The 13,628-nt window shown below is 36.4% G+C and overlaps 1 protein-coding gene across 2 annotated transcripts in view; it reads right to left on the minus strand.

Annotated features, from left to right (window-relative positions):
- The window catches only part of FBXL17 (F-box and leucine rich repeat protein 17), a 277,370-nt gene that overhangs the window by 226,654 nt on the left and 37,088 nt on the right, over positions 1-13,628 (minus strand). The gene's annotated exons all lie outside the window — the stretch shown is intronic.

Below are 13,628 nucleotides of genomic sequence, written 5' to 3' on the forward strand. Positions count from 1 at the left end.
TCTTAGCATATGAGCTGGTGTGCAACAATAAGCATACTTAATTAATGAGCTCAAAACGAGCTCTATTTTTCCAGCAAAGTGCTCATTTTCTTTTTATCAACAGCCACGTGTATTCACAAATCAAGTGAGCAGAATAAGCTCATTTCAAGGTCAATATGATGCATGCTTAAATTTTGTTAGTTGTAAATATAATATTACTATCAAAAGCTGACAAAGTCATACATCATTATGTACACTCTGACAAGTTCCCTGATATCAATTCAGAATGACAGATAGATTAATCACATTCTAGTTTGACAAATTGCATTGAAAAATGTGACTCGTAAGTACAAAATTCGAGAGCTCAGCCACCTACATCAGATAATGAAGATTCAAAGACCTCTTTTCATCAGTGTCATTTGATTAGTCCCTCTTCAAAAACGAGCCTTTTTCCTGTGATGAGATGTTTCTTTTATGCACTTTTTTCTTTTTCACCAGATTTATTATTATCCATATACTGAGATAAAAATATTGAATAGCAATGTGGCAATATGTTTTGTTTTATTTGAGATATAAACAGAGCAAATGAAGCTACTCTCTTACAGCATTATATGTATCATGCAGTGTAAAACTGGTCCTGAACAAAATTTTGAAAAAGGACTTGCTCAAAAAAAACCAGCCAATATTCAAAAACAGGCTGTGAAATAATAATGTAAGGATATATTTTATATTGTACAGCCTGACCTGTAGTATTAATTAGTTTATTTTACCTACATTGAGTCACTTTTACCTAAATGAAAGTAAACATATTTTAAATGACCTTCACAAAATAGCGAACCTAAAGGGAGATGCTACCAACGCTACAGAACAAAAGAGAAAGGAAAACCTAAAAAAAGCTGCTTGAATATTCACAGAAGCAAGAGGGTCTATACTATCACAGGAAAAAACAATTTCGTATTACATATACAAGAAAGAGAAATGGTATAAATAACAGTCTTCCATTGCTAATGATCCCAAGATACATGAAATCACACAAGGTATTACAACACTATTTCTCTCATTAACACACTTAAACCATTCTTCTCAACAATTATGTTGCTAAGTAATGAGCATACTAAACATTCTGCAGCTATACAAGTTTTACATTATATACTTTAGCACAAACAGCTGACTTCTAATACAAAGCTATCAAGCTTCAAAACCTCAAACTGTCTACTTATTACCCCTCAAAATAATTTTTGCAACTTAAAAGACAGAAAATATTCTGATAGTCTTTCCATTGGTACCTGAAATTATATATATTAATTTTAATGCTTCATAAATACTACTATATAAATTATTATATTAAAGAATAAACTTTACACAAGTAAACTCTGAGACAACAATGTATGCTGACAACCAGTAGAAAACCACCTCTAAAATTCCAGAGTACAACAATGACACTGTTTTACAGAGCCACAGCATTGTGATAACAGCCTAACCACTACTGCTTCCATTTTATAGGATTTCATTTATTATTTATTATATGTTAAATTTCAGTTTCAAAGAACAACAATATAATCGCTAATCACAAACAAATGTCAGAAACAGAATCAAATTTATTAAGCTCTTCTATTACTGTTCAGAAAAACTGGGAACAATTTTAAAAGGAAAACGCCATTTAATATTAACGGAACAGTAGTAACACTGACTAATTAGCTGCACTTCTGACTCAAAGGTTTTTCTTTACTATATAAAATATACTCTTTCCACAAATTTAAAAGTATCTTCTCTGTTACATGTGTAATTTACAGTGAATGAGACAGTTCACTGAGAAAGAGTGTGGCACACCATTCAATTAGGTCTTCAATTTAGAAGGAAATAGACGCTCATCACAATCTTGTTTTCAGTTATTAAATTGTACACACGCACTACCAAATGACTTGCACTTATTCCCCAAAATTCTCCTTTACAATAATTTATTAGAAAGTAAATCTCAAGCCCTTGCATTAATTTACAAATTCCCCGTTTCTCAGGATTTGCCACGTGTACAAAGCTTACAATGAAGGTAATACCCAGACCCCCCTTGTGCGCATGTCTGTGTTGAACTCACAGTTGATGGAAACTCAATAATGCATTTAAAATACTGCATGCAGAGGGGCCATTTTCATGTTCAAAAAACACTGTATGAACTTAGAAATTAACCTAATCTGTGCCTGCAAATGTTAAATAGCTTCTGTTTAACAGATTTACAATAATTTCTACATTTAATTATACATTATAATTATACATTTCTGACTGTATAAAACAATGATTTTGTGTTGTGCAAAATCACTGCCACATTTACACCTCTTACAAAGCAAAAGAATCTTAAATTCAGTAGTTAAATGCACACGTACAGAATACATTAGGAAGCAGAAGGGTATTTCTATGTTTTTTTTAGATTTTATTGCAAGTATTGTAGCTATATTGTTAACTGTACCTCTTTTTTATAAGAAAGTTAATATAATGGTATGATTTTGGTAATTTTTTACAAAATTACCAAATGAAAAAGCAGAACAAACACCATGCTGAAAAAATGTTGTTACACATAACAGTATTTTGAATACCAGTCAGAGCTCACCAGTATTAAAAGCACATAGATTATGACCTTGTAATTTCCTTAATCTTACCAACTTCACAAAAGGCAGCAGTAAGTACAATGAGCAAAAAGAAGCCTTTCACTAATATTGATCTCCAGGACTGCAATCAGAAACAGGAAAAAAAAAAGGCAAGTTTTTCCACAATAATCATACTTTTAGATAGGACTCACATAATCTGCAAGTTCTTCTTGCTCATGGGGAAGCTCAGTGAACACAGTAAAAATAATGTTATTAAAATAAGTAAGTAAATGAAAAACTAAAAATTTTGAAAAGGAAAAATTTAACACCAAACAGAATAGGTTTTGTGTAGCTATGTTCAAATAAAATTTATTAATTGTAAAATAATTTCTTTAAATTTTAAAAATAAGCATTTTAATTAATTTAACAGCCTTTAGAGTCCCTGCACACACAAAAATAGAATAGTGTTTTCTTGAATAATAAATAAAAATAATTTTCTAGTTAAAGATGAAAATTAAGATCATCATTCCTCTAATGAAAGCTTGATCCTAAAAGGCTACATCAAAGAGGCTCAATAAAAATATAAAATTTTTCATATAGTTAAATACAGTCTCAAAAAGAAGTTCAAAACATAGAAATCCAACAGGAAAAGTGGACACAGGCTATCTCTCTCCATTATCTTTAAATATTTTTAGTTTTTACATTTTTTAATATTTCTGTTAACATTTTTAGCATTCAACTTCAAACAAATATTTGTGAGCTAGTAAATACAAAAAAGATAGTAACATACATCCCTTTTAAAATAGACATTTATGGTGTGACGTAACAACGCAAAGCAAACACTTCTTACTTGAAGTGAGTTATTTATGTTCATTAGACTTATCAGAACTGTCAAAGAAAAGCTGGAGCCTTGTTTGATACATCCATAATAGTTTAAGTGTAGATTAGAGTTACAGAAGAACAAAAAGAAATGGAATGCACATATAGGGCTCATGTAGGTCCCAGGAAAATTGACAAGAAAAAGAAAACTCGTAACACCTAATGTATATGATCATATATTTCTATTACATTCATGTTTAATATTAAAATTCTAGAACAATAATGAGAGTAAAACTCCAGGAATAAGGATCAAATAATCATAAGTGACCTATAAACCAAGTGAGATCTTACTAACATGTTTACAAAAAATCATTGTCTGTCACAAAAGCAACACTATGAAGAGAGGCATGACCACCAAATCATATGTTTTCTTATGTATTCTTCTTTTTTGATAAACAGATCATTCAGGTATCTTGAAAACATGAAGCACCACAACAACCCAGTAATATGAAAAAGAATGTACAGTAAATTATACAAGACTGTAACATAAGAACCTATTCCAACCCTCTCCTGATAAATCACAGCTGAGAAAAAAACATGTTTTGGTCATACTTTCACTGTGAACTTATGCAAAAGCTTTTCTGACGGTATGAAAGTGACCAGTACTAATTTGTAATTAAACATATTCATAAGGTGATGAATTAATCATTTGTGAGACAGCAGAACTTGGTATACTGGAATTAACTGGAGAGCTGCACGACTGATATTCTATCACTGTATTTTATGGTAAAGTTTCTTAATTAATTGCTAAAATTTATTAATTAAAGAGTAAAAGCAGATCATATGGTGGAGGAAAACAAAGTATTAGATTTCACTGAATCTAATGAGCAAATCACCTATCAAAAATTCATCTCCCAAATCTCACAGATCTCCCACCTACAATCACTTTCTTTTTTGGAACAGCACTGGTTGCAGCAGGATGTCTTCTATCGTTTATATTACTATAACTCATGCTCAAGATAAATTTTAAAATATTGATTTCCAGATTTCCAACCATCTTCATATTACAGCTTGGTGTTTTGCCCTTCTCAATCAATCCCTAAAAACTTTCAGTTATGTTTTAGCCGTGCGAGTCTAACCAGAAGATGACTGGTTGTAAGCCTGGTATAGAAAAGCAGTGGATGAGAACAAGCCACAGCAGTTATCTACACTACCTATTTTCTGTTTTATTAAATCATTAAAGATTTCTAGTTGATCTTAAAAATTCAAACATGAATGATAGCTCTCCGTACCATCGAACTATGTACAGACTGTATTTGTGATGTATTGCAGTTGAAAGCACAATGTATGGCACTTTTTTATTTAATATCTACTGCCTTTTACCATTTTGGAAGTTCAGACAAATACTTGTACTTTAAATTTTTCCACATTATAGTTTCATGCAGTAAACCCACTTCATATTGCAGCAAATATGACAGAATAGTCTTAAATATAAAAATGACAAAACATAGCATGTTCAAAGTAGCCAGTGTAGACAGCACATATGTGATCTGGCATTTACCATGCCCAGACACAATGAGAGACTTAAAATGCTTTTGAATTTAAAAAAATTAAATTTAAAAAAATCATCTGAGATGTTTCTGATACTTAATAGTTAAGCTAATTTATAGCATCTTAAAATCAAAGTTAATTAGATGAGAGCAATACTCAAATCTGCACTATCTAGCAAATTTCTGACTTGATTTGTTAGGATTAGAACTTAACATATTACAAAATCCAAGCAGACCAAAAAGAATTAAAGGTAACAGCATCATTAACTACAAAAAGGGGGGTTTGTGTGAAAAACATTCTAATCTAAAAAAAAGAAGCATTCTTTCCCTTCAGAACAGTAAACAAAGACTTGAACATAACACAAAAAAAAAGTAATTTAGAACACATGCTAGCACATCAAGTACAGGATTTCTTTCGGTTCATTTTCAGACCTCCTGCTCTCCATTTTAATTTTCCTCCTCTTTTTTCATAAATAATATTTCTGATGGTAATTAGTATCCATTTTCAAAGTTAAATGGATCTCTAAATTTTGAGTATTTTGCCACCTCAAAAATATAGCTTACATAGGTACCAAAGCAGGTCAAAACAAATATTTTAAGAAACTTTTCAAAAAGGAACACTACAAGCAACCCAGCAAAATTATTACAAGAGAATCAACAACCACATGGCCTTGACATGGAATACCATTAAATGCCCCTCAAATTTCACCATCCTGATAGCTGTTTTATCATTACAAAGCACACTACCACTGTAAAATAACACATCGAGAAGCAAATGCTACTGCATTTTATGTAGCAACAAAAAGAGTTCCTTCCATACAAACAGAACTTCCTAGAGCTCAGTATTTGCCACCATTTCATTTCTCCACCATCCCTTCCTCCCCTATGATTTCCCTTCTCTCTTTTTCTTATTCCTACCTTTTGTTTTTCCTTCCTTTCTTCACCTCTCTTCTTACTATGCACGTCTGTTTTGTCATCTGCTCTCATTTGTTACTTTCTTCCAGCTGGCAGCATGTGAACCCCGGGGCCAATGTCCCATTTAGCCATGTCTGAGAATGTCAAGCAATTCTGGCTATGAAAGCCAGCTACCACCTAGGAGGGGACGGAGGGGGGCTTTAAGTCCACCAGAAAAGCCTGCCCAATAAAAGTCAGCCTCCCAGCCTATAATTATCACCCCTTACACACAGACACTGGGGCCTTGGAAAATGTCCAAGCTTTCCTTTTTCCCACCCCTCCCCTCCTGTTCATTCTCTGCACTCTGGCAAATAGATAAAAAACTGAAGTGGTAGTCAACACTTTGGTACACCTCAAGGGTCTTATCTTACTGCCTGAATGACACCCTCTTGCAAACAGATGCCCCTCCAACTGTGAAAGAGTACTCAAAAATGTGGAATTGTTTTTTTCACTGAACTAGAGATTGCTCAAGCAGGGTCATTAAGATATACTGCAGTGCAGTTTCTAAAGTCAGTTTGCAGTCCTTTTTTGCAGTTGCAAATGCCATCCTTATGCTGGAAATACAATCACTGGTGTAGTCACTGTTAATAAAACACAGAGTTTAATAGCCCTTTTAAAATTACTGAAATTATGTTAGAACAGTAATTTTAACTGAATTCTTGAAAATGTGTACAGGCTACATATATTGCTAATGCTGTCATCAAGGGAAATATACAGATACATTGATCTCACTGTAATAGACACCATTTCATCAGTTACACACCGTATGTAATTCATGTGAAACAGAGGTATGCTGACATTACTAAGTGCATAAACAGCTGACACATCAAAAGGGTAGGTTTGCAGATCAAAAGGATCTTCATCTTTTTATCTGCAGTATTTCTGTTGTGCCAAACTTCAACATTATTTTTGCCACATTTAAAATTTCATGGAATATTTAACAATAGCTTGGGAATATTTAACAATAAGCTCTGCCCTCCATTACAGCACCAGACTTTGTGCAAATGTATTGCAGCAACAATAAAGAAAGCACACTGTGCCAGCTCAGTGATTTTATGGAGAGAAAAAAATCCAACCAACCAAAACAAACAAACACACACACACACACAAAAAAAAAAAAAAAAAGCTCAAACAAAACCAAACTAAAATCATACCAAAACAAACAAAACCAAAACATCCACCAGAAAGCCCCAACACACAAAACACTAAAATCTGTAGGATACGACACAGGTTTTGTGTTAGAGCCTTTGTTAAATGATGCCCTCATATACTCCAAAACCCATGACAAACTGATATTATACATTCTGGAACTGAGTTATACCAAACAATGTCACAATGTCCTGTGATACAAATCTATCTCGCCCATAAAATGAATTGAATCACTGTTGCAGAAATCTCACTGAAGTAAGTACCTACAGCATCCAACACCCATAGAGTTTTACGTTCAGCATTAGCTAAGCAACAGCTGGCACAGGACACACTATGGTTTTTGCTATAAGGACTGAAACATTTATAATTTTACATATAAGAAGAAGCCTTATGAATAAAAGTAAACCTGGTGGGCACATCAGAATGTCTCTCAAGACATCCAAAGTAATGAATTAGCCCAAATTAATACCTCAAATTACTCTCTCAAACTGTGACACATTTACCAGATAGCTCAAAAGAGTCCAAGACACTGTCACATGAACCTACAGGGGAAGCACTCAATACTTTTTTCAAAAGACCACAAAATTAAACATGTGCCAGTTTGTCAGTATGCAAATTAATTCTGAACTCATTTAGTAAGTAAAACAATATATTCTTATATTACTAATGGATGAGGCCATACATACCAATGCAAAACATTCAAATGACATTATGGCAAGTTTTTGCTATGTAGTGAACTGGAGCAGAAAAAATTACCATTTTGAATTTTTTAAGCTACTATTGCTCCTCTACCACAGCAACACTTCCATAAAGTAAATTATATAGCAAGCCTTATATCAGATTAAGAGACAACCAGTGTCTTAAAAACAATCTTGAATGTATTAATAGCAATTATGACCATTAGATGGCTCTAACTCAGAACTTCACCCACTTCATCTTCCCCCAAGCTGCATAAGGTAAAACACATTTAATTTGCTATTTCCCTCTCTAATTACAACACTGTAAATACAGGGAACCATTGATTTTGGACTTGGATGGTCATGGAAGTTCCTTCACTCATTTGTTTATTTTCAATGAACAGAAATATTTGACTCAGATCTTTCTAGCAAATTATTAGCTAAAAAGGATGAGTGAATGACTTTATTATTCCTTCTGAGATCTAATGTTTTGATTAGCCTGTATTTATGTCATAAAAATATTCATCTATCTTTTACCACAGAATTGTCAGGGTTGGAACGCACCTCTGGAAATCATCCAGTCCAACCCCTCTGCCATGGCAGGACCACCTGAAGCAGGTGACAAAGGAATGTATCCAGGTGGGGTTGAAATGTCTCAGCAGGGGAGACTCCGTGTTCTCCCTTGACAGCTCTGCCACTCTCAGTGTAAAGATCTTCTACATATTGAGGTGGAAAGTCTTATGTTTTAATTGACAGCCATTGTTCCTAGTCCTGTCACTGGGCGCCACTGGAAAGAGTCCGGCACCATCCTCCGGTCATCTACCTGAGGGATATTTGTATGTATACATTACTTAGTCATATTTTTCTGAGCTTTTCATGTACCCAAATTTCTCTAATGCTAACTTCCCAGAGATGCTCAGAAGATTTCAATGTTCCTACTAAAAGTTAATAACTTTTATTTTAACACTGCAAAGAGTTATTTAGTTTTGTAGTGGGGAAAAAAAAACTGCACAGTAAACAAAGCTAGCCCAACACAGAAAGCTGCTTTATTTATAAAATCTGGGCCATTTTTGGGTGTATCTTCATCATTGTTGTTGTTGTTTGGTTGTAGGTAAGCTAGAGCTAAAAAATTTATGAAATAGCTGGAGCAGAGTCTACAATGATGAAAAGAAAAAATTAAAGTAAAAAAATAAATAAAAGATAAATAGCTAATCTCCTGCAGACAGGTCTCGCACTACTTTTATTCAAATGGTTGCAAATCCAAGACGGGATACAGAACAAATGTAGGAAGACATTTTTATTTTGGCTAGGGTTTTACTTTTTGCCAGTTGGAACATTAAGCTTTCAGAAGATAAAGACATCACCTGAAGCTACATGTTAAATGATAAATCTGTTAGAGAACAAAAACCATAGGCAAAATGTAATAAGAGTTTTAAATTTTTAGGTCAAAGTGATTACTAGGAGGACTTAGACAGCACTGCAGCTGAAGCTTTATTATACTTTACTGCTCAAAGGAACATTAAAAGTGCCAATTTAATTAACAAAAACAACAGAAATAACAAAGGAAAGAAGTAACAAATGTATAGCATTCATTCCCATTTATCTAGATTGCAGCAGGATGAAAACCATATATGACTCTCTGAATACAAAAATTGATTCTGATTTTTTTTGTGTGGATATGCAGTTATTTTTCTTCATCTCAGAGATGAGAAGAACAAACAAATCTAAATATTTTTCTCTAAAAGATATTTGAGCACTAGTTACTCATTTCAATTATTGTGTGAGTATTATTTTGGTTTCAAGCCACATGATCACTTGAAAGGGAAGACTCTAAGACCAATTAATGCAAGTGTAAAGCTTGAGAAGCTGCATGAAAGCTGAGGTCAAGAAGAAAAGGCCAGCCATTGAAGTACAGAATAAGCTCAGAATACCAGGTTAGGTTTTTTCCATAGCAACAGTAAAAATATTCCAGAGCTGCACGGGACATTTCAATACTGAACTATGAAATTACTATAGTCAGTATTGACAATTTTGCTTAGTCAATACTGAACTATGGAAAACTTTTCGAGCTGATAATAAAACTTCTGGAGTATTTTTTAATTAGGTTTATTTTTTTTTAAATTTAAGTTATCAAGGAAGATTATGCACGTTTTTACTCTCTGAAATACCTGGCAATATAGACACAGTAACACTTTCATATTTAACAAAAACCCACAAAACATACTCATTAAGACCAATTACCCTATATTCTACTCTTGTTAGACTCCACCTGCACTGCTGTATCCAGGTCTGAGGTCCCAGCACAGGAAGGACATGAACGTCTTGGAGTGAGTCCAGAGGAGGGATGATCAGAGATGGAGCACCTCTGCTACAATGGAAGGCTGAGAGAATTGAGATTGCTCTTCCTAGAAAACAAAGGGCTTTGGGGTGGCTTCTACCCAAAGGGTAGCCCACAAGAAAGATGCAGAGAGACTATTTACAAGAACATGGAATGACAGGACAAGAGGGAATAGCTTCAAAAAAAAGTGAGCAAAAAATTCTTTGCTGTGAGAGTGGTGAGGCCCTGGTACAGATTGCCGAGAGAAGGGGCTGCCCCAGCCCTGGAAGTGTCCAAGACCAGGACTTGGACACTATGGGCTTGGAGTAATCCCGTCTGGTAGAAGGCGTCCCTGTCTGTCGTGGTTTGAGAGGAAGTGAGTTTTTGGGAGGTGGTGGTGGTCAAACCAATAGGTGCTCAGATGTGAATATTGGCACCTGGTTTGGCCATTGAGGATATGGATACACCTCTGAGAACACAGGGGTTAAAAGCAAGGAACTCCCAGGGGAACACTCTCTCTGTTCTGGTGGATGGAGAGGTCAGACCTGCCCTGCCCAGCTGCGGGCTGGGCGGGGGAGGGGAGGCCACGGGGCCGGAGGGAGGTAGGCCGGAGCCTTGGGCAGAGATGGGAGGTGAAGGCCCCTGGCCCCGGCAGGACAAGAGTGAGTTCCCCACGGAGGTGGAAGGGTGGAAGAACTCGGAGAGGCATCGGGCAGCCCCCCTTTCCCATGAGGGAGAGAGAGAGAGAGAGAGAGGTGCCAGTGCTACCTTGGAATTTGATAGCACTGGCCTGGCCGAGAAGGAGAAGGGGGGGCAGCGAGAAGAATGCCCGGCAGAGCCAGCGTGGGAGTTTGGGACGAGTAGAGACTGTGATTTTAACCCTTCTGTGGGATGATGGAAACCTTGCAAATGCTGATCCTCCGGGAGTTGAAGGAAAAGAGAGATGGGAATAAAGTAGGAGGAAATGCTCAAGTGTGGTGCAAGTTGTGAAGGTGAAGAAGGACCAAGAGAAGTTAAGAAGAATTCTAGGTGGGAAGAGATGATGGAGTGGCTTTTGGCTGGACTTTTCTTGTATGGCCATGGACAGAACCTTTCCTGTAATACAGAGACTGCATTTTAGGGGGAGGCGATGGCTTGGTGCCAAAGGAGGGATGTGAGTGGAGACGACGGGTGATGAGGTGATGGTGCTCTTGAGACCCCTCAGCCCCAGGGGGTGAAATATTGGGGGGGACTAGTGTCCTGAAAAGGTGAGAGACTGTCGTTTTCTCCTGGAACTGGGCAAAGCATCCTTGAAAAGGGAAACCCTAAAAGCAGCTCTGGTCCATGTGCAGTGGTGAGAGCACTGGACATGGAAGGAAGAAGTCACGAAGGTGGTTGCTGAGTGACGGGGAAACACAACTGGACTTGGCTGTGTTTCCAGGGGAAACCTGTGGCGCAAGGGGGGCTCCTCTCTCCTTGATGAAATGGGGGGTGATTGTCGGAAGGGTGGAGATGGACTGAGTTGATTATTTGAAGGGTGATGGACTGGATAAAGATCTAAGGTTCTGTTTTATGCTGTGGGAAATTGAGTGGGGGGAGGAGAAATGTTTGAAAGGTTTCCATTTTGCTCTGTGTGTTCATTTTATTATAATTGTAAGGTAATAAAGTTTTTTTCCCCTCTTTGTTCACAAGTGGAGGCCTGCTTTGCTCTGTTTCTGATCGCATCTCACAGTCGACACCAGGGAGAATAGGTTTTCATGGGGGCACTGGCATTGGGCCAGCGCCAAACCATGACACTGTCCATGGCCAGGAATTTGAACCAGGTGACTCATAAGATCCCTTGCCACAGAAAGCATTCCATAACTCTATGGGGAAACAAAAAAAAGAGAAGAGGAGGAGTGGAAGGGGAAGAGGAAAGGGAAGGTGAAGGTGAAGGTAAAGAGGGAGAAGAACAGGGAGGAAAGGCGGGGAAAGTTGGGAATCTTTTCTAAAATACAAAGAAAGCTTAGATCATAGTTAGAAAAAATTGTTAAACTATAAAATAATTTCTAATAGTTGATTCGAGTACATTTGATTTGAGTTGATTTTTTTCAGTATACACTCCACAAGATGCAGATATTCCTCATTTTGAGTGCAGAAAACAAAATGTGACAAGAATGCCTCCTAATAAAATACGTTTTTATTACTATATATCTGTATAAAGAAAGTCATCCATAACAAAATGAATTGTAAAATACACTTAACAGAATAAAAAAGGGTACAGACATGAGGAATTATCTAAAGTACAAGGAAGCTTGCATAATAAAATATATTAATTTACCAAATTATGTCATGAAACACCATAAAAAAATCACAACTACAAAATTGCTTAGGTTTTGCAGGTGTGCATATATATGGGTAAGTATTTCAGAAATTGAACACTCTTTGTAGAACACCAAGTATGGCTTATCATCACACTTGGAATATTTACAGGTAATCCCTTATTGTTACTTTATAACTAACTAGCCTTTAAATTATGAGTTATATTAAAAATCCCCACAGAAAAAAAAATTGCATCTACCTACAGCATATGCAGCTATGTGTCTCTGTTTAAAGAAATATAAATATTTCAAATATTTTAATCTTAATATTATTATAGTATTAGATAATATAATATTAATTTATATTAGAATATTAATATGATCTAATATAAATTTCATATTTTATCCTCAGTCATCAGAATTAAACACCATTGAAGAATACATCAGTGAGACCAGGCTAGAAATAGAAAACACAAGCCCTGAACATTTTACTTCCGACAGGGGTCTTTTGGAGATTTTTTTCAGCTGTGAAGTCCCTACCAGTATTATATAGCAAAGCACCTTCAATTGCCCTGGAGAAATAGGAAATAAAACTCTTCCCTCTCCCCTTCAGTTTCCATCCTCGCTCATTCATCGTAGATCAAAGGGAATCAGCACAACCTGACACACAAGGCCTATTCCCCTCAGTGATCCAGCAGGTGCTGAGGCCAGACAGAAAGCCTGTTTTCTGCAGCCCTTTACCTTGTTTGATCGCTGGTTACTTTTGATCTGACACTGCCCTCACACTAGTAATGACTTCCCCCTCGCAGAACCCACCTCGCATCTGTCATCCGGAATAAAGGGTATCACACTGCGCCCTGACAAGGCCTATGGCCATGAGATGTGCTGCCAGCGAGAGGCTCCCCAGCTCCCACCATTTCCAATTCAGCTCCCTTTGTTCTGCTGGGTACTGGGGCCAGGGCACCAGTGACAACAGAAAGGATTATACGCCAGCTGTGAAACTGAGTCTTCATGAATTTATATCTTTTCATCTCGGCTTCATCGTCTCCCTAAATGCAGTGAACTTCATGGTGGCTACCATGAAACACACAACCAACAAATGTTACGGATAGTTTGTTTAAATCCTCTTTCCCTGTAAAAGAAAAGCCAGCAAATGTCCTTGAGTTAAACTGAGAGGGACATTTTTCCCCCCAAATATTATTATTATTATTATTAAAATTTTCAAACTGATGTTGGAGGAAGTGACAGAAGGCCAGCTGGTTCACACCACTGGAAGGGCACAGATGCAAGGAGCAGGGTACGATTTTTGTATTACTGATAGAAGG

This window comes from Motacilla alba, chromosome Z (genome assembly GCF_015832195.1).
Source record: "Motacilla alba alba isolate MOTALB_02 chromosome Z, Motacilla_alba_V1.0_pri, whole genome shotgun sequence".
Lineage (NCBI taxonomy): Eukaryota > Metazoa > Chordata > Aves > Passeriformes > Motacillidae > Motacilla > Motacilla alba.